Below are 19,492 nucleotides of genomic sequence, written 5' to 3'. Positions count from 1 at the left end.
ACAGACACACACACAGACACACACCTGGCTAGGACAGAATGGGAGGGGGTGCCTCACCTGGCTGGGGAGGAAAGTCAATGAAGGCCTCCCAGGGTAAAGGACACGTGCACTAAGATCCGAACAGGAGAGTCCAGTAGTGGTTTGTCTCCCAGGAGGGGCTGAGACAGAGTGTGGGGCAGGGGCCAGCACAGGCAGTCTGTGCGGTGTGACCCCAAGAAAGGTTGCACAAAACCCCTGGAATATTTTAAAGGTGATCTAATGGGGCGCCTGGGTGGCTCAGACGTTGGGCGTCTGCCTTCGGCTCAGGTCATGATCCCAGGGTCCTGGGATCGAGCCCCGCGTCGGGCTCCCTGCTCCGCGGGAAGCCTGCTTCTCCCTCTCCCGCTCCCCCTGCTGTGTTCCCTCTCTCACTGTTCTCTCTGTCAAATAAATAAATAAAATCTTTAAAAAAAAAATAAACGTGATCTAATATATATTCAGAGGATCTCTAAAAGGAATCAGAAGGTGCCTTTGGGGGGAAAGGGGGCAAGCCTTCCTTCTGTTTGCATTCCCTTCAAGCCAGCCACCACCCCTTTTAAACCACGCCCTCAATTTATTTTTAAACTACCTGCTAGCCACCAGCATCAGCCGTCCCACCACGGAAGAGACGGTAACGATGAGTAACAGACAGGTAACTACCAGCCGGCACGTAAGTTAATATACGGCTAACACTCCCACAGATTGCTCAGAAGAGGGATCGATGAAATCCAGGGAGCTCACGGGTCCATGGACGTTGGGCAGCCAGGCCGCCCTCTGAGGTGGCGGGTCAAGTGGGCAGTGCCACAGACGGCCCTGGACCCGCCGTGGGCTGGGGTGTCCAGTGCCAGAGAAGCTTCTAGGGAGAGGTGATGCTGCAGCTGGAGCCTGACGGCTGTGGGGTTTGCACACCTGGAGAGAGGCTCGGGCACAGCAACTGAAGCCGGGCAGCTGGAGGGACAGCGGAGAGTGCTCGCGAGGGCGGGACAGGAGGTCCAGCCCGTCTGTGGAGGGTCTGGAAAACCCCGCCAAGTGGTTAGGAGTCGGCTGCTGGCGGGGAGTCGCACGGAAGGCTTAACTGATCCCAAAAGTGTTTTCATTGTTTGAAAAATGTGCAAATTGGCTGCATATCACCTTGAACTCTCCAGAGGAAAGCTGCCAAAATTTTAAATAATAATGCTGCCCATATGAATGCTAAATAATAATTAGGGTCTGGCGCTTTATCCTGCACGTGTCCAACCGAGAGCCTTTCTCCTAAGTGGCAGATGCTGCTCCTACCAGCACCAGCCGCACAACGGCCGTGACCCATGTGGAGCCGCTTCACCTGTCACTGCCCACGAGAGGCAGAAATGCAGACCGGACTGAGGCGCCAGGACACGGCGGCCTCTCGGGGCCTCACGGTCGCCTCCAAGGGGTGCAGACACCGTCCCCTGCCGACAGCACCCGAGGGGCCCCCGGAGACGCCCTGCAAGCAGATGCCCAAATGGGAGCGGGTGCGAGGAGGAGGTGCTGGACGGGCCGGGGCGTGGGGACGCAGGTGGGCCAGCTGTGCCACAGGATAGCACTGATGCGACCTCCCCACGGACGCAGGAGGGACCCACCCCCAGGTGCGCCTGAGCTGCAGCGGGTCCGCCCGCACCGCCTCGCCTCGATGCACCTGTGGGTCCAGGACCCGGGAAGGGGCAGACCTGTGGCTCTCTCGGCCCCACCCAGAGACCTGCGAAGACCCACCACCCTGGGGGCAGCAGCCCCAGGGCTCCAGGGGCTCCTACCCCTGACATCACAGGGTGGTCCTCTTGCCTCTGCCGTCATGGGGGTCTGGGGGTTCCTGGCCGAGGTCACGCTTCCTCTGGCAGAGCCCCTGGGAAGGCAGGAGGGCAGCCTTGCAGGGACCTGGGCCCTCACTGCCCTCACTTCCCAGATGCTCAGAGAGGTTCAGGTCCTGCCTCCAGGTCACACAGCCCTGGAGCAGGGCTTGAGTTCCTGCTCACCTCCTCAGATAGCCACAGCTGTGGTTGATTTTATGATTGAACGCCCGCAATGCAGGAGAGGCCTGGAGGCAGGGTGGCCTCACACCACGTCCAGGAGGGAGGGAACCCAGCCTGTCTCCAGGCAGCTGCTGGTCACACTCCTTGGGCATCCTGAGCTGGGAGCTCTGGGACACTGTCTTCCCAGGGCCCTCTCCCTGGTGGATCCTGGAACATTCCATCTTCTTGCCCCAGGAACCGTCAAAATGTCCCAGAAATTCCAGGTGTACGTCACCCAGAAGGCACAGCCCGGACTCCTGCCACGAAGGTGCTGCCAACGGGCATCACACGTCCCGTTTTCAGTGCAAAGAGCTTTCCGTGCGTTCTCCGCGTACCTCCAGCCAAGCTTTCCCACCTGGTCACAAGACCCCCTATCTACCCACTTCCAGAGAAGTCCGCCTCGTGCCCGGGGTGAGCCTGCGCCGGGCGCCAGACGGGCTGTCATCGGCAGGTAGGGAAACCCTGCTCCCGCAGCGCTCCGCCAGCAAGGACGGGGATGAGGAAAGGGGTCCCCTCCCCTCCCCAGCCTCTGTGGCCAGTCCTCGGGGAGCCCTCCAGGTATTTCCAGACACTTCCGTGAATATGGACTCCTGCGTGGGTTTACCCTCTAGGACAAGGCAAACACGGGCACCCACGAGTCACACTGTTCGACGCCCAGCCTTTCTCCATGGGCGTTCTCCCCAGAGACGACCTGGAGGCCGCGCTCGGGCTGCGGGGCCTCGGCCTCCTCACCTGGAGCCCTGCACCCCGGGGATAATCCACTCTTCCTCGGAGAGTTAACAGGGGATCCAAGCAAAAGCAAGCGTGTATCAGGTTTACCACCGCAGCCAGGCATACAGTAAGCGCCAACTTAGGACCAACCTATAAACAGGCAACCCCCGAGCGCTCGCGCCCTCGAAGGCGCTCCTGGGAGCTCTCCACGCGCGCTGGCTCGTCTTACACCCCTTCGAGGAGGAGGACAAGGTCCAGCCCCTGGCCGCTGCCCCCCCGCAGCTCACGCGGGGCCCCGACGCAGCCCCCTTCTTCGCTGAGACCTCCTGGGACAACGGAAGGTTCTAGGGCTGTGCGCCGCGAGCAAGGTGGCCGCGTGCCGAGGACCCGAATCTGGACCTCCACTCCGTGTTACTGAACGTGGTGCCTGGTGCCCACGTCGGAGGCACGGCCCCACCACCCCCGCCAGCCGCCAAAGCTGCCTGTGCAGAGGGAGGCCCTCCCCTCCCCCCCACCCAGAGGGGTGCCACCCCTGCCTGCCGGTTCGGGGTCCCCTGCTGCCCAGAGCCCCCTAGGGAGGCGCCACCGGCAGCCAGTGTCCCCACGACCTGGGAACAACACCTCCTGTCTCTGCATTCAAAGAAAACAGCCTCCTCTGGAAGCAAACCTTTTAAACAGATGTTTCCTCTTGGCATGAGCCTCCTGCGCCGCCCCCCGCCCGGCCTCCCTCGAGGCGGGGCCTGCTCCGCTCTCACACCGAGGCGCAGGGGACACCAAGTGATTTCAATTCTTTTTAGGAAGGGGGAGGAAAATATTTTTAAAAATGTGTCTTACAAGCCTGGCTTTGCCATTGTTTATGTAAACAGGTAAATTGTTTCCTGCCTCAATTAAAAACATCTGCCACATAAATGAATGCCAATTAACTCATCCTGTTTTTAATTACTCTGTTAATTACACGCAGGCAGCGGAAAGGATGGCTGGGAGTAGGGGAAGCCGAGTGCGGTCCCTCCCCCAGCTTGGCACGGATCCGGCATGTGTCTGGCTCCTGGTGGATGAGCGGGGCAGGGGGGTTGTGGCACGGCGCCAGCCGGGATTCCCCGATCCAGCGCTGGAGAGTGGGCACCTCTTCCCGGGGCGCTCCGGCTCTCAGCAAGGAAGGAGCAGCCCCCTCCCGCATGCCCTCTGTCCCCACCACCCTCCTGCCCCCCAGGCTGCCCCCAGCCCCACGACTCTGCCTCGTCACGGGAGAGGGAGGAGGGGCCTTCAGGGCGCCCCCTCAGATCTTGGCCCCGTTTTGCTGGGGAGGGAGGCGGCCAGAGGGATGGAGGCCGGGATCTCACCCGGGAAGGCCCGGCTCGGGGGATCCGAGCTAGCCGCTGCTTACGGGCATTTGTCTTACGCCTGCCTTGCTGGAGCCTGGAGCCCGCTCGGAGTCGCCTCGTGGGGACCCCAGCCTGACCCCTCACCAGCCCTTCCTACCATCCCCCTCCACAGCCAACACCACAGTTTGCAACCACGCAGCCCTGCTGCCCTGTCCAGTCCAGCGTGTGCAGGAGGTGCTCAGGGACACGGCCGAGGACGCACGACCCTGCACTGACATAGGAGGACACAGCATGTCCAAGGTCCTGGGGCTCGCACCAGCAGGGAGAGTTCAGACCCAGGACCGTCCACAGCCACGGCCCGGCTCTCTCCTTCGTGGGGCATCTCGGGGTCCACGCTCCACCCAGAACGGCACACCCCGCCTCCCACAGATGCGTGTGGCTATCGAACGGTGGCCCCATCCCTTTCCCCGGGTTTTCTGGTTTGTAGATGCTGAGATGGTCAGAGCTGGCTGGCTCTCAGAGCCTGTCCAGGCTGAGGGGCCCGTAGGTCTCCACCCACATGCCAAGTGCAGCCAAGTGGTGGGCATCAGGGCCGCTGGTGAGAAAGAGAAAGAGGCTGGGGGCTCTGGCTGACTCAAAGGGAGGGAGGGCCATGATCCTCTAGCCATGTCTGCCCTGGGCACTGGTGTGGACAGAGGTTGATTAGCCATGTCTGCCCTGGGCACTGGTGTAGCCGAGTGGGCCTGCTCTCTGTGTATGTCAGGCCACCCCTTACTCCACAGGTGGGAAACCCGATGCTCACTGTGTTCTAGAACATTCTGCCTATCCTACCATCTGTGGGTGCCGCTGCCTGTCCTGGGGGGCCTTCTCGGGGAGGTGGGCCAACAATACACAATGGACAGGCCATCCCCAAGGGCAAATCCCTCCCAAAGCTGGGTGCCGGCTGGCAGCCCTGAGACGCTGGCTACAAGCCATGGCCTGGAATCCCGTCCCAACCACGGAGGGAGGACAGGGACACATCCAGTGCTGAGTGTAATCCTTCCGACAGCTTGTGAGGTTGTTCTGTTCTTTAGTAACCATAAGGAAAACTTAAAACGTGTTACTCCGTCCAGGGGCACAGAGGGGTTAAGTGACCGCCCAAAGCACACAGCTAAGGACAGAGCTGGGGTTATGACCCAGTCCGGGCAGCTCCACACGGGCCCCAACCTGGTTCCTCCAGAAATCCCTGGTCTCCCCCGTTTGGCAGACGGGGTGGGGAAACCTACAGGAGGCTCCCAGCATGTCCCGGACATGCAGCAGCTGGGGAGGGGGTGGGTGCAACCTTCGGGTTTGAGGTCCAGCGTGTGTCCGCCTCCCGGCCACGGGCTGTGGGCTTGTTCCTTTGCCGGCCGTGGCCTCAGCACTTCCCTGACAAACGGAGGGTGCTTGCCTGAGGATGCTGGGCTCTCTTACAGGTCTCTCTGCCTACTGCTTCCTGCTTGCCTCTCCTTCCAGGCTGACCTCCTGTGTGCTGTCTGGTGCTTCCCTGAGCTACTGGGGCCCAAGACCCCATTTCTCAGGACCCGCCCTGCATAATGTCAGTGGGACTTGCACCCTCAGACCTCAGCCCAGGGTGAAGGTCTCCTTCAGACCCTCTGCAACGTCCATTTCCTTCCCACACGCACCAGCCATCATAAGGATCTGGGCTGATGCTCTGGGGCCTTCTACCCAACGTGAGCAAGAAAATGCATCTAATAACAGTGACCTCATTTGGGGGCAGGGGGCTCCCTACAGCACAGGGGGCGGCCTGGGTCCTGACGAGGGGAGTCCCGTTTTCACGCACGGACGCCGGCTCATTGCACAGAGCCTCAGCCTGTGTCCATGCCCAGCAGCTCTCTGGGGGCAGCCAGGAGGCAGAGTCCGTCCCCAAGGCCTGTCCCTCACTGGCAGCGCTGCTGGCCGTGGCTGGTCCAGACGCGGGGGCCTCCCTCCATCACGAGGAGGAGCCCAAACCCACTGGTCGTGGTATCTCGTGGACACAACGGCAGGGAGAAGACCCTCGGTCCTGGCACCACCCCTACCCCAGGGCATGGGTTCAGGGTCAAGGGACTCCACGTGCACTCCAGAGAGGCCGTGGGGGCCGCAGAGAGGGCGGTGCGCCGGGGTTTAACCCCAGTGACTTTGGGCCAAGACTTACCCTCTCTGTGTGAAGAACGAATTCGGGGAGGCTGACCTTGCCTGAAACTGAAGGAGGGGCTCCTCTGGCCCCAAGAAACATTTCTGCTCCAAAGTGCAGTGTCGCACTGTCCGCATCCCACGGTAAGACGGGCAGTGGGCTGACGCTTATACAGAGGATGGTCCCGGGAGAGCTAGAAGCCGCTGGCCAGCGGGCGCTCACTGGGGGCAAGCCCAGGGTTCGGCGTCCACACCCTGCCCCAGCCCCAGGCTGGGCCGCTTCCGAGGGGCACGGGGAGGGCAGGAGCCTGGGTCCCGGCGCCCACACTGCCCCGACCCTGGGACGACGGCCGTGTCTGTTGGCAGCCCCCCGCCCCAGCCTTGGGACGGCGCCAGGCGGGCAAATGGGGCTGGTGCAGCCGCAACAGCTGTGCTGGGGGAGGCGAGAGCGGGGCCGGCCCGCCACCTGCCTCCTAAGCGGGAACCTTCTGCGTGTTTTGAATCATTCCACCAAATGGTGTCACAGAAGCTTGAGGGGACCTGGGGCAGGCTCCTGCTGAGTCAGAACAGCCCCCGGGGGGTTTTCTGAAGGGGTGGCTCCCGAGGCGGTGCAGGCCATCTCCCCTTCGACAGCAGGGAAACCCCAGGCTCAGAGAGGCCAGGGACGGGCCCGGGGCTCCCCTCCGGCCCAATGGGCTGGGCAGGGCCCATGGAGCACCTGGTGGCAGGTGCAGAGTCTGGCTCGCATCCATCTGGGGGCTGCCCTATATTCCTGGGGCCGCTGCACCCTTGTCTCCTGTGAGCCCTCGGGCCGGACCCCACATCACACGCTCTGGTCGGGACAATTTCCATAGTGACATATTTTAAGAGACAGGCGGAGAAGGGCAGTGGGTAGAAAGACAAGGGTCCAGCCTCCAGAAGGCCCCCGGGCCCCACCCTCACCGGCAGGCTGCTCCTCGGGGTGAGGAGGGAGGAGGGAGGACTCCCTCCCCCTGCTGTGAAGTGGGAATGATTGCGCCCGGCCGGCAGGCACCCTGAGCCTCTGGTTCGACCAGCACGGCAGCCGCCCAAGGCCCCGACTGGCTGGGTGCGAGCGTCAGCTGGGCTCTGGGTTATTCGGACTCACACAAATTCCCCTTCCGACGCAGAGCTGGACAGACCTCTCCCTCCGAGGGCCGTGCGGGCGGCTGCTCTCCGAACATCAGTCTGCCCGTGGCCGTGCTGGTTTCAGGGACAAGCAAGCCCCCCCACCGCGTCCTCCGGCCGCACTGCGGGCAAGGGGCCAAGCCCTGGGAAACATTCCGAGCAGGGGTTTGCCGTGCGTCAAGGCCGGCGGCCTGTGGTCGGCCAAAGAGTTTTATTTAGGAAGGACCGGCAGGACTGGTCCGGGGGGGCCCCACGGAGAGGTTGGTTAAGCCGAAGGGTCCCTGTTGGGCCCACAAGCCACGTGGGCCAGGAGGCCTGCGGGCCGGAAGGTGCATCTCCGTGTCGGGATCTTCCTCAGGAACAAAATGACCTCTGCGGCGTGGTCCCGAGGGTGGGGACTCAGGCAGAACCCCACGGGGCCACAGGACCTCCTGTACGTGCTCCAGCACAGAGCCGGGCTCACGGGACACAGGCTGTTTTCACGCCTCAGTATTAAAGCCACCTCTGACCGGCCAAAGCCCTCCGTGCCCACAGGGCAGCTCCCTCACCAGGCTCTGTCCCCTCCTGTCCCCCTCCTGTGCACAGCTCCACCCACGAGTCCCCCTGGCTGGTCCTCACATGTGCTGGGCATGCTCCTGCCTCAGGGCCTTTGTGCTGGCTGAGCCCTATGTCAGTCCCCATGCTGGCCTCCACCGAATGCCCCTCCACCAGAGAAGCCTGACCTGGCCCAGACAGCAACCTCCGCCCAGCCAGAGGCCCTCCCTGGAGCCCCTGGAGGAGAAAACATCCCTGTCTCTTTCATTTATTGTCTGTCTCCCTCCAGAGAGTAGCAGCCCACGCGGGGAGCAGTCTGTCTGCTTGACTCTGGACCAGTGCCCAGCACACAGTAGGTGCTCAATTGTGACTTGTCAAAGCAACGAGCAAGCACCACCTAACCCTGGTGTTCTAACTGATGATGCGTCCCAGCACCGTGCCACGTGGCTCCAGGCCACCCGGGAGCAGCGACGCCCGCCGGGGTCAGTTTCCTGGGTGTGCGTGAGTCGGGGGGCCCCCTGGAGGCCGCATGCCAACCCCGTCGTGGGAGGTCAGGGCAGGAAGGAGGGACTGGATTTCTGCGGCACACGAGAGCTCCCTGTCTTCTGATTTGGAGAACTGGGGAGGAGTTAACCGTGCACCCTGGCCAGGACCTGGGGGTTCAGATTCCGCCCTGTGTCCAGACCGGCTGGGGGAGCAGAAGGTCCACCGGTCCTTCTGCAGGGGCCTCCCCGAGAAATGGCATAGGAGGGAGTTTGGCTGAAGACACACGCCCCAGCTGACCCCAGGCTGCCTCCCTGTGTGGCCTCCAAGCTCACGAGGCTCACGGCCCTAGTCCCGGCTGGAGAGCAGAGCTCGGGGTGGGGAGACGGTGGAGCTGGGGACTGCGGCGAGAGGGTGCCCGCTGACGGGCCGCCCTGTTCCAACAGCTCTTCTTACAAATTCGTCCCTCAGAATCCAGTGGAGGGGTTAGCCGTGTGCGGCCACGTGGCCCAGCCATCCCTCTCCTCAGTGTGCCCCCCAGAGACCTGAAGGCACACGCCCCACAAGACAGGCCCACGAACGACACAGCACAGGACCCGCCACAGCAAGAGGGAGAAGCCACCCGAAGCCCGTGCGCTGGGAGGGGCGCACAAGGTGTGTCTACCCGGCGGTCAGCACTGTTGGTTCTGTGAGGAGGGACGTGTGACAGAGGTGACCACATGAGCAAACCCCAAGCACAGGGGAGAATAGCTAGCCACGGAGGCCACAGGGCGCACGACCCAGTCCACTGAGATGGGAGCAGATTTGTGGTCATCGGGGCTGGACGCGGGGGTGGCAGTGAATCCTAGTGGGGACAGGGTCTCTTTGGGGGGACGACTGTGTTTGGGAGCTAGACGGTGGTGATGGTTGTGCTGAGGGCCATGGAGGTGTGGTACAGCAGCTCCTGCAACATTAAGTAAGATCCAGAAATCCCACTTAGGTGTACGGACAAGAGAAGGGAAAGTGGGGTCTCAAAGAGATGTCTGCACCCCCATGTTCACCAGCATTCCTCACGACAGCCAAAGGATGGAAGCAGCTCAAGGGTCCATCGGCAGAGGAATGGGAAAAGAAATGTGGTCCATCCACGCGGTGAAGTATCACAAGGAAGGCTATTTGGACACCTGCCACAGCGTGGGTGGACCTGGAGGGCACGATGCTGAGTGAGGTCAGCCCGTCTCAGAAAGACCAACACTGTGAGATTCCACTTACACAAGGTCCCCAGAAGAGTCAGATCCATAGAGACAGAAACGGATGGGGCGGTGGGCAGCGGCACTGGGGATGGATGGAGCTCCAGTTAGGGGAGATGAGAAAGTTCTAGAAGGGGATGGTGTGGTGGTTGCACAACAATGTGAATGTATTCAATGCCCCTGAACTGACCCTGAGAAATGGTGAAGGTGGTTAATTTTATGTCCTGTGTATTTTACCACACCAATTTAAAAAAAAAACCTACTGGGGAGACTGAGGCCAGGCAGGATGTGACGTCCCCACTTCCTCCTTCCAGCAGCCCATCTACACTGCTGCTAGCACACGGTCAGGAGCCTGAGCTGAGTGTGAGGGTCATGGGTATGTGACAGGGGCCAGGTGGACCTTCCTTCCTTGGTGGCCACGGCCTGACCTGCCAGCACCTCAAATGTGGAAGGACCACAGCCTCCCTCCTCCCAGGCTCTGCGTCCTTGTTGACCTGAGGGACCCATCCCTACAAGTGGGCAAGTAGGGTGGTGACCTTGCTGACCCCAACTCTGGCTCTCCCCTGGGGCTGCAGGTATTGAGAACGAGGAGAATAGAGGCCAGGCCTGGGTAGGCTGGTGACATGGGGGCCTCTACCTCTATGTTCCCTACACCCCATATATGTAGCCATGCCCCAGGGGGTCTCATTGGGCTGAAGGCCTTTGTGATGTGAGGGTTACCAGACAGGGAAGGGGTCCAGCTAGCATCTTCAGGGGTCTAAGCCCCTTTTAGAATCAGATACAAAGCCCTCCAAACACATGTTAGAGTGAGGTCAAGTCCAGTTCACAGCCACCCCCTGACCTGTGTCCTCAACCTCAAAGCCCGACACTGTACAAACTATGACCTTGACTTAGAAAGAGAAATTGTGCCTACCCCAGACAGGGCCAGGTGCTCTGCTGGGTCCCTCGACCAGGTATTTAACTACCAGGATTGCTGAAATGCAGAAAAGGAGGTTTCACATGGATAGAGAAGAGCCTGAAGGACCAGGCCACACAATATGCCGAGTGAGGACTAGTGTGTGGCCAGTGTGGTGACAGGCATCCTGGGACAGTCCATACAGATATGCTGATAGGTGTCCTGGGACAGTCCATAGAGATGTGCAATGACAGGCATCTTGGGGCAGTCCATGTAGATGGTAGTGACAGGTGTCCTGGGACAGTCCATGTAGATGGTGGTGACAGGCGTCCTGGGACAGTCCATGTAGATGGTAGTGACAAGTATCCTGCGACAGTCCATTGGATGTGTAGTGACAGGTGTCCTGGGTCAGTCCATGTAGATGGTAGTGACAGGCGTCCTGGGACAGTCCATGTAAATGTGTGTGACAGGCATCCTGGGACAGTCTGTGTAGATGAGCAATGATAGGCGTCCTGGGACAGTCCATGTAGATGGTAGTGACAGGCGTCCTGGGACAGTCCATGTAGATGGTGGTGACAGGCGTCCTGGGACAGTCCATGTAGATGGTAGCGACAGGCGTCCTGGGACAGTCCATAAAGATGAGCAATGATAGGCATCCTGGGGCAGGCCATGTAGATGGTGGTGACAGGCGTCCTGGGACAGTCCATGCAGATGGTAGTGACAAGTATCCTGGGATAGTCCATTGGATGTGTAGTGACAGGTGTCCTGGGACAGTCCATGTAGATGGTAGTGACAGGCATCCTGGGCCAGTCCATAGAGATGAGCAATGACAGGCATCTTGGGGCAGTCCATGTAGATGAGCAATGACAGGTGTCCTGGGACAGTCCATGTAGATGATAGTGACAGGTGTCCTGGGACAGTCCATGTAGATGGTGGTGACAGGTGTCCTGGGACAGACCATGTAGATGGTAGTGACAAGTATCCTAGGACAGTCCATTGGATGTGTAGTGACAGGTGTCCTGGGTCAGTCCATGTAGATGGTGGTGACAGGCGTCCTGGGACAGTCCATGCAGATGAGCAATGATAGGCATCCTGGGACGGTCTGTGTAGATGTGCAATGATAGGCGTCCTGGGACGTCCATGTAGATGGTGGTGACAGGCGTCCTGGGACAGTCCATGCAGATGAGCAATGATAGGCATCCTGGGGCAGGCCACGTAGATGGTAGTCAAAGGCGTCCTGGGAGAGTCCATGTAGATGATGGTGACAGGCATCCTGGGACAGTCCATGTAGATGATAGTGACAGGCATCCTGGGACAGTCCATTGGATGTGTAATGACAGGAGTCCTGGGACAGTCCATGTAGATGTGTAGTGACAGGTGTCCTGGGACAGTCCATGTAGATGGTAGTGACAGGTGTCCTGGGACAGTCCATGTAGATGGTAGTGACAGGTGTCCTGGGACAGTCCAAGTAGATGGTAGTGACAGGTGTCCTGGGACAGTCCGTATGGATGCTAATGACAAATCCCGGCAGAGTCCATGTAGATGTATTATAGTGACAGGTGTCCTGAAATGGTCCATGTAGATGTGTAGTGACAGGCATCTTGGGGACAGTCCATGTAGGTGTGTGGTGACAGGTGTCCTGGGGATAAAGTCCCATCTCTGAGTCCTCTGCTAGCCCTCTTACTGGGTGCTGACTTGGGTCTCCAGTTTGTGGGGTCCTGGCTGGGGCTGGCATATTGGGACTTGTGAGGTGGTCCCATTGAGTCTGGGGACACTTTATACACAGTTCTCAGGGGCTGCAGTGCCCTTGGGCGGGAAAGGCCAGCTGGGGGCCAGATGCTGCCGTGCACTGCTGTGGCGGTCACTCTGGACACAGAGGCCAGCCCTTGGGCTCCCCATGAGTGCCCCAGAGCAACCGCTCTCTGGCTAGCCAGGTCAGAGGTCACACTTCCTTCAGGCCTGGTTTTCAGACCTGTACACACACATAATACACTCATTCACACGCTCACACACACAAGGACTCCAGGTCCACGGAGTGAGCTACTCCCCTTCGGGCTGGACACCCCCCCCATGTACAGGGCCCTCCACCCTTCCTCACGAGGCAAAGAGGGACGTGTAGGTGGTTGAAGTGTGCCTTTTTAGGAAAGAAGCACCCTGGGCTGCCACGTTCCCACCGACACTCGGACTGCGGGACAGAAGGGGCCTCCGGGCTGACGCTGGGAGCTCCAGGTGAGACGCACAGGGCAAGGGTGGCAGGTGCAGCTTCTCCTGGACACATACGCTGTCTGGAGACTGACCAGGACTCAGCATCGCCCTGGACGCCTCCCCCAGCAGTCCAACCCTGACCCCCGCCCCACAGAGCCCTGTGTCTGGACGCTGCCTCCCTGTGTCTCCCCATGTTCTGCCCTGGACGGCCTTCTCAAAATGCAAATCTGACCAGCCCCCGCCCCAGCCAGCCAGGCTCAGGGGGCTCCAGGGACAAAAGCCAGAGTCCTCTCTGCGTCCAGGGTCCTGCCATCTGGCTCCACAGCCAGCCTCCCCCTGCCTGGAGCCCTTCCCTCCCCCCTCTGCTGCCTGACACTTCCGTGGGGCTGTCCCCAGCGTCACGCTGCACAGTGCCACCTCAGCCTGCCCTCATGTGCGGGTCGTCTGGGAATTCCCTCTGCCCTCTGCCCTGTCCCGTCTGACATGGCCGCCACGAGCTGGCCGACGTGGCTGGCCAGAGTTGAGATGCCCAGCATGCAAAACGCATACAGAACTTCAAAGTCTCTAAAAAAAAAAAAAAAAGGTCTCAACAATTTAAAAAACCAATTGCAGAGTGAAAAGACAACATTTTGGGTCCTTTCGGTTCAATAAGACATATGACGAAAATTGCACTGTTTTCCCTTTTCTTTCTTTTTTTTTTAACATGGCCACAATCTAAATTGTCACACATGGCCACCTTGTGTCGTGGCCGGGTCTGCTTTGCTCGTGGGTGCTGGGCACAGCTCCGGGCCCACCAAGGCTGGTGTGAGCCAACGCTTCCTTCAAAGGAGCTGCCCTAGAGCACCTCCCGCAGGATGCGGCCTCCGGGGCCCAGACCCTCTAACTCACATCACACGGAATAAGCAGATGAAACTCCAAACTTCCGTGAGGCACCCAGAGAGGCCACATCTTGGTGACAGGACTCTCCACACCCAATCAGACCACAGGCGGGTGGAGAGGGTCTCAGTCCAGACCCCCACCCCCACCCTGAGCCGCCACAAGAGGGCGCGCTTCCCGTGGAAAAGGCAGGAGCAAGCAGCCTCCACAGGACGCCCCAGCGGCTCGGAGGTGGGCGCCCCCGGACAGGACATGGAAGCTCAGAGGGGCGTGACCGGAGGGGGGTCACACCAGATGGCCACCCCACAGCTGGACGGCGTCCATCCTGCTCCCTGCCTGCAGACCAGAGCCCGGCGGGGCCAGCCCAGCAGCCCGTGAGGAGTGAGTGGCCCAGACCAGCCCCAGATGCTCGGAAGGACACGGTCTCTAGGACGGCAGAAGGGCCACCGGCGGGACCCGTGGCTATGCCCGCCGTGGACATGCACTCTATCAGCAGCGCACATGCCTCCTCTTCTTTCCACCCCGGACACAGCCAAACGGACGCGGAACGGTGCCCTCGGCCCAGGGCCGGCAGTCCTGTTCTGACTTCTCGGGCGCAGGGGAGGACAGCAGGAAAGGGTCCAGGCTGGGCTGCTGAGGCTGTGCAGGGCTGCAGGGGGCGGCCGAAGGAAGAAGTGGGGGCCCCGGGTTCCCAAGGACCCCAGCTGTTTGGCGACCCTGGAGGGCAGAGACACAGGGGCTCCAGAGTCAGGTGCCCTGGGTTCCCATGGGTTGGAAGCCCACCTCTGTCACCAAGTAGCCACGGAACATGATGGTCTCAGCTTCAGTGTCCCCTCCATGAAATGGAAGGGGAACAGGGCTGGTGTCCCCATACGTGGGGAAGGGGGTCAGCAGCGTGGGGCCTGGGCTGTGTGGCAGGACCAGTAAGCACCTGCACAGGGCTGCCTGGGAAGGAGAGAAACAAGGGTTCACCCTCCACAGAGCTACCAGATCCCCACACTCACCAGCCAACCCCAGGATGGCAACGGGTACCCCCCAGAGCAGGAATGTGATAGCCACGTCCACAGGCCAGTGATCAGCAAGGACAGACCCCGTGCCCCACACACCTCGGCACCATCTGAAGGGGGAGGGGGCCCTGGGACTGCGCTTTGCATTTGAAACTGGAGACAGAGAGGGTGAGAGATTTGCTGATGCCACACAGCCACTGGGAGGGGAGCTGGGATTGCAGGCCAAGCAGTAGGACTCAGAGAAGCCGGCGTGCTGCCCATCCCTCCCGCTGCCTCAGCCTGGCTTTCCCGGGCGCTCCCAGGTCAGGACCAGACAGCGAGGATGTCCTTGTGAGCTGTGTTCAGGGCCATGGAGCTCACAAAGCACCCTCCCCACCAGCCCCGGTCTCCTTCTGCCCTGCCCCCCCCAAAGACTTTTCTCTGCCCCAGTAGACAGACGAATGCGCCTGTGCCTGGAATCCTCCCCAAACCTCCCTGCCACGTCCGCCAGGCTCCCAGCCTCGGGGCACCCCGGGCTCCCGGCGGTGTACAGCTGAGAGCATGTGGGTGGACAGCAGAGCAGGAAGACACATCTTCCGTATTACGGCCAAGTGCATCTTTGTTTTCCTTCCCAGTGACATCTGGCTCACCGTGAGGTCCCAGGAATTACAAAAAGCAGAAGTCTTCACTTCTGTTTTCGTGCTGCAAACAGCGTGGGTAGGAAGCGTCTTCTCGCACGTCTGAGGCTCCAGCTCAGCCGTCTGCCCCACGCCCCAGGTCGAGCTGTGCGCTCATAAGTGGGAACCAGGAACCAATTATTTATCACTGTTACATCATGAGTTTCCATCCCGCATGCCAGGCCTCGGCCTGGGTCTTTCCACTGATGCTATAAGGGCAGTTTCCACTCCAGGAATGTGTCTCCAGACACCAAAGACCTTGCTTGCATTTGTGTTCCTGGCTAAAGGCAGTCCTCCAAAGCACTTGGGGGCCGGGCCACCTCCTGCAGCCCCTGCCTTCTGCACAGTCTTATCCAAGCCCCACATGAAGGGGGTCCCAGCCTTGGGGGAACCTTGGACATAGAACCAGACCTGCTTGTTTGCCCAGAAGTCTGGGGTCATGACCCCAGGAAAGGATTTGGAGGTGTGGCTCGCCATCTCAAACAGTCCTCTCAGGCAGCCCGAGAGCTGCAAGGACAAAGGACTGTCCAGCGGGTGACTGGCTTCTGGGAACCCACAGCACGGTGCCCGCCCAGTCTGCCCGGGACGCGGTCCAGAGAAGGAGCCTTGGTCAACCTCTCTGAACGGCCCCCAGTTAGCCCTGGCCCCAAAGGCTGCACCCCAAACGGACATCCACCAATCCCGAGTTTCCAGGCTCCTCCTGCCCCTCCAGTCGCAGCGGCCCCACTCCGTCCCTCTGGATGGCCACACTGTGTGCAGTGAAGGGACGGACACCACACACACAACTCTGGAAAGCTCCAGGGGCCTGTCCACCCTCGGTCACAGAAGCAGCTCGGTGGGGCGCCTGCCTGCCTGCCTCTGGTGAGCCTCTCCGGGCCTCGGCGTCCCCGCCTGGAAAGTGGGACAGCAAGGGTGCCCACCGGCAGGCTTGTCATGAGGTTACGAGAGGAAGCATAGCCCGGCCCGGCCTGCGGGCCCCGAGTGTGGGCTTTGGGGGTTCCTGCTTCGGTACTGTTCTGCCCCTGCCCCCCACAGTGCGGGGCTTCCCCCCTGACCTGCCCAGTGGACGAGCAGCGGAAGATAAACACCTTCCGGGCCCGGTTCTCTCCAGTTCAGTGCAATCTTGGCGAGACCTCAGTCTTGCATGGACCCTCACAGGGTCCCGGACACCCCCTCCTCCACCCCCAGGCCTGGGAGGTGACACCGGCTACACGTCACTGTGCTTGCATCCTCTGGCCTACTAGCAGACACACAGCGTCCAGTGGCTTCTAAAGGATCTCAGATGACAATGTCCCCTCCCAGCTCCTGTCCCCCCCGGGTCCCAGGGTGGGCGGAGAGGGCTGCCCCTGGGCTTCCATGACCCAGACAGGGTAGAGGTGCTCCTCCTCCCCATCCCTGAGCCCGGGGAAACTCTGACTCCAGGTGGCACCATGCTGACGGCTGTCACCACTGTGCCCCATGTGCCTGTCCAGGTGCGGCTCTAACACCTGGGACATTAACCACTTGTCAGCGCCCAGCTCTCAGCTCCCAGTCCCCGCAGGTATGGGAGGAGCGCTGGCAGTCGGGCCAGGGACGAGGGCCGGGGCACGGGGAGGCCAGCTGACGGGGGCTGGACAGGCGCTGTCGGCCGGAGGCGCCATGCGGGGAAGGAGCGGCGGCTCACGGGCACACGTGGGCTCCCCTCGTGGGCCTGACGGGCCTGCAGCTCTCTGGGCGTCGTGAGATTAAGTTCCAGCACACTTGCCGGTTGTCTTACTGACTCCGTGAGTGCTGAGGGCAGCGCTGCCCCCGGGGGCCGCTCAGCAGGACCAGGTGCCCTCGCAGGGGAGAGTGGTGCGGCGGGCAGGACACAGCTGCCCCCCCAAATGCCAGTCCCCTCCTCGGAAGCGGCACTAATTAAGCACCTACTGCATGCCAGCTCTCTGCCATGTGTCGGGGACACGGGCCGCGCAGCCTCTTCCACGTTTGGGATTCCGAACACACGTGTGTGCACACAGACATACAACGACTCAGAAAAGGAACTGGGATCCACTGACTTCCACAGCCATCCTGCACACCGTGGCGCCGTGGGAGGCTGAGGATGAATCAGACAGTCCCAGACTCAACCCACTGACGGGGCAGCAGGGGTGGGGAAGGCCAGCCGACGGCACCGTGACAGTTCCAGAAGGTGGCAGGGAAAGGCCTCGCCCAGACCCCACCCGGGGCTGGAGCCGTGGCCTGTGGTGCGGGCAGCCCTGCGGGCTTGTATCTTGTGGATTAGTGGCCCCGGCTGCCGTCTGCGTCTCCAGATCCTTGCGTAGGAAGGAAAATTAATTTCCTCCAGTCATGCAGAAATGAAAATATGTGGGGCCAAATCAGAGATTTCCTGGAGGTGGTAACTCAATTACGCGAATAACCCGGTGACAGAGGAGGAGCTCCAGGCCCGAAGGGGGGGGCAACCCCAGAGTGTCCTGCGGGGAGATGTCCAGCCGAAATCCCTCAGCTCCCCAGCTGTGCTGGCCTTGTGAATAGCCAGGAGCACCCGCAGGCCCGTTCCTTCTCCCCAGTCACCCGGAGACCCAGGCACTTCCAGAGAAAGCCGGATTCCACCAGAAAACTGGCCCTATCCTGATCTTCTCTTCCTCCCGCCCTGCATCTGTCTAGCTCTTGGAGAGCACGGAGCACCACATCTGTTCCTACTGCTCAAGCCTTTCTGCTTCCCTTTCCCCTTCCAGTGTTGCGGGCCGTGGGGCGGCACACCGGCCAGTGTGGCTCTCTGGGTACCAGCTTGCTGGCCGCACAGCAGAGCCCACTGCCTCCCCGGCCGCACCAGTCTCCTGGCTTCCCCCATCCAGAGGACACAAGGGGGGTGGGGCAAATGCCCGTCACAGCGCCAGCTCTCTGCAAACGTGCCCGGGAACTGTGGACGGGGCCCTCCTGCCCCTGCCCTTGCTGGGAGCCACCTATGGTCCTCTCAGCCCGGCCCACCCCTCCCCTCCGGGTTCCAACCCCAAAAAGTTTCTCAAACCGTGCGGCAACTTGCAAGAGCAAAGCTGGGGCACGGACTAGCTGCCCTGCTGTCTCTGGACAGCCCTGGTGCTGAGGGGCCACCCTGGGAACCTCCTGGGTCTGGGGCCAGGAGAGGAAACGCATGCCTGGGGGGGCACCGTGAGGCAGCATTCTGGCCACGGGGCCGGATACCTGGGCCTCACGGTTCTTCAGACCACCTCACGCAGGAGGATAGGGTCTTGTCTGTTCTCAAAGGAAATATTTTTCTCCCTAGTCTCTGGAACAGGCCAACAGTCTGACAGCCAAGGTTCAAATGCGGGGAATGCAGTTATCCTTCTGGGGGCCGTGTGTCCACACTTACAGGGGTCTGCCCACCCCTCTGTGGCTGCGGGGCCCAGCGCACACACACAGTTCCCAGGGGCCGGAAGGAGGGACAGCCTGGGGCTGTGTGTTCGGAGCCTCGCAGCTCAGAGTGTGGTTTGCCACCAGCCCCGCTGCCTTCTGCTCCACGTAAGCCCGTCTAGGGCTGAATTTCCAGCCATCTGTCCCTCCACGTCGGCTCACACCTCCCTCGGAGCCGTTCCCACAGCCTGGCTCCAGGCCTGCCCAACACGCAGATGGACGGTTCCCAACGGGTGTGAGCATAGTCGCTGCCAGAGGGCTGCGCCCCAGGCACCGCAGGCTGTTAGGACTCCAGGGAGGGTCGCTGAAGCCCCCGCCGTCCACACACACGCGGAGTGGGGCAGCCCCCACCTCCCGTCTCTGGGCGGACTTCACCCCAACACCGCTTAACCGCGCTGCCCAGCGGCCTACCGGCCCTTGCCTGGGGGGCAGGGCTAGGGACTGAAACAAGACAGGAGGCATAGGGGGAGTTCTGCCCCTGCCATCTCTCCTGGGGCCATTCTCTGCGCCCCCTCCCGGTCCCCTGTCCCCTGGACCGGGGCCTTTTGTCAGGAAGCTCAGGCGCCAGACGGGGAGCCTGCGGGACACCCCACCTTCCGCACGCAGTTCCCACGTTAGGTTTGACCACACCCCCGGCAGGTCAAGCTCAGCTCATGGGGGTGGGGTGGAGGGACCGAAGTGGGTGGGCACTGACTGGGCTGGCCCCACCCCGCCGCGGGCTCCAACTTTCCAAAGTGGGGAGGGGGCGCCCGGGGCGGCCCGCACGCTCGGTGCGGCTGCAACGAGACCCCCCAGACTGCAGCCGCGGGCGGAGTCGGGGTGACAGCGACGGCGGCGCGCGGGAC

General features: G+C 61.4%; 1 protein-coding gene and 1 long non-coding RNA gene across 4 annotated transcripts in view; both read right to left on the bottom strand.

Annotated features, from left to right (window-relative positions):
• The window catches only part of CBFA2T3 (CBFA2/RUNX1 partner transcriptional co-repressor 3), a 79,990-nt gene that overhangs the window by 28,091 nt on the left and 32,407 nt on the right, over positions 1-19,492 (bottom strand). The window lies entirely within an intron of this gene.
• Positions 10,659-19,418, bottom strand: LOC145717501 (uncharacterized). The gene is made up of 2 exons (XR_014140734.1): positions 15,231-19,418; positions 10,659-14,539 (listed from the first exon to the last, which is right to left on the bottom strand). It is a non-coding gene; the product is annotated as an uncharacterized LOC145717501 (long non-coding RNA).

This window comes from Leptonychotes weddellii, chromosome 16 (assembly GCF_054177405.1).
Source record: "Leptonychotes weddellii isolate Sample4059 chromosome 16, ASM5417740v2, whole genome shotgun sequence".
NCBI lineage: Eukaryota > Metazoa > Chordata > Mammalia > Carnivora > Phocidae > Leptonychotes > Leptonychotes weddellii.
This window is presented reverse-complemented; position numbering and strand designations above follow the sequence as displayed.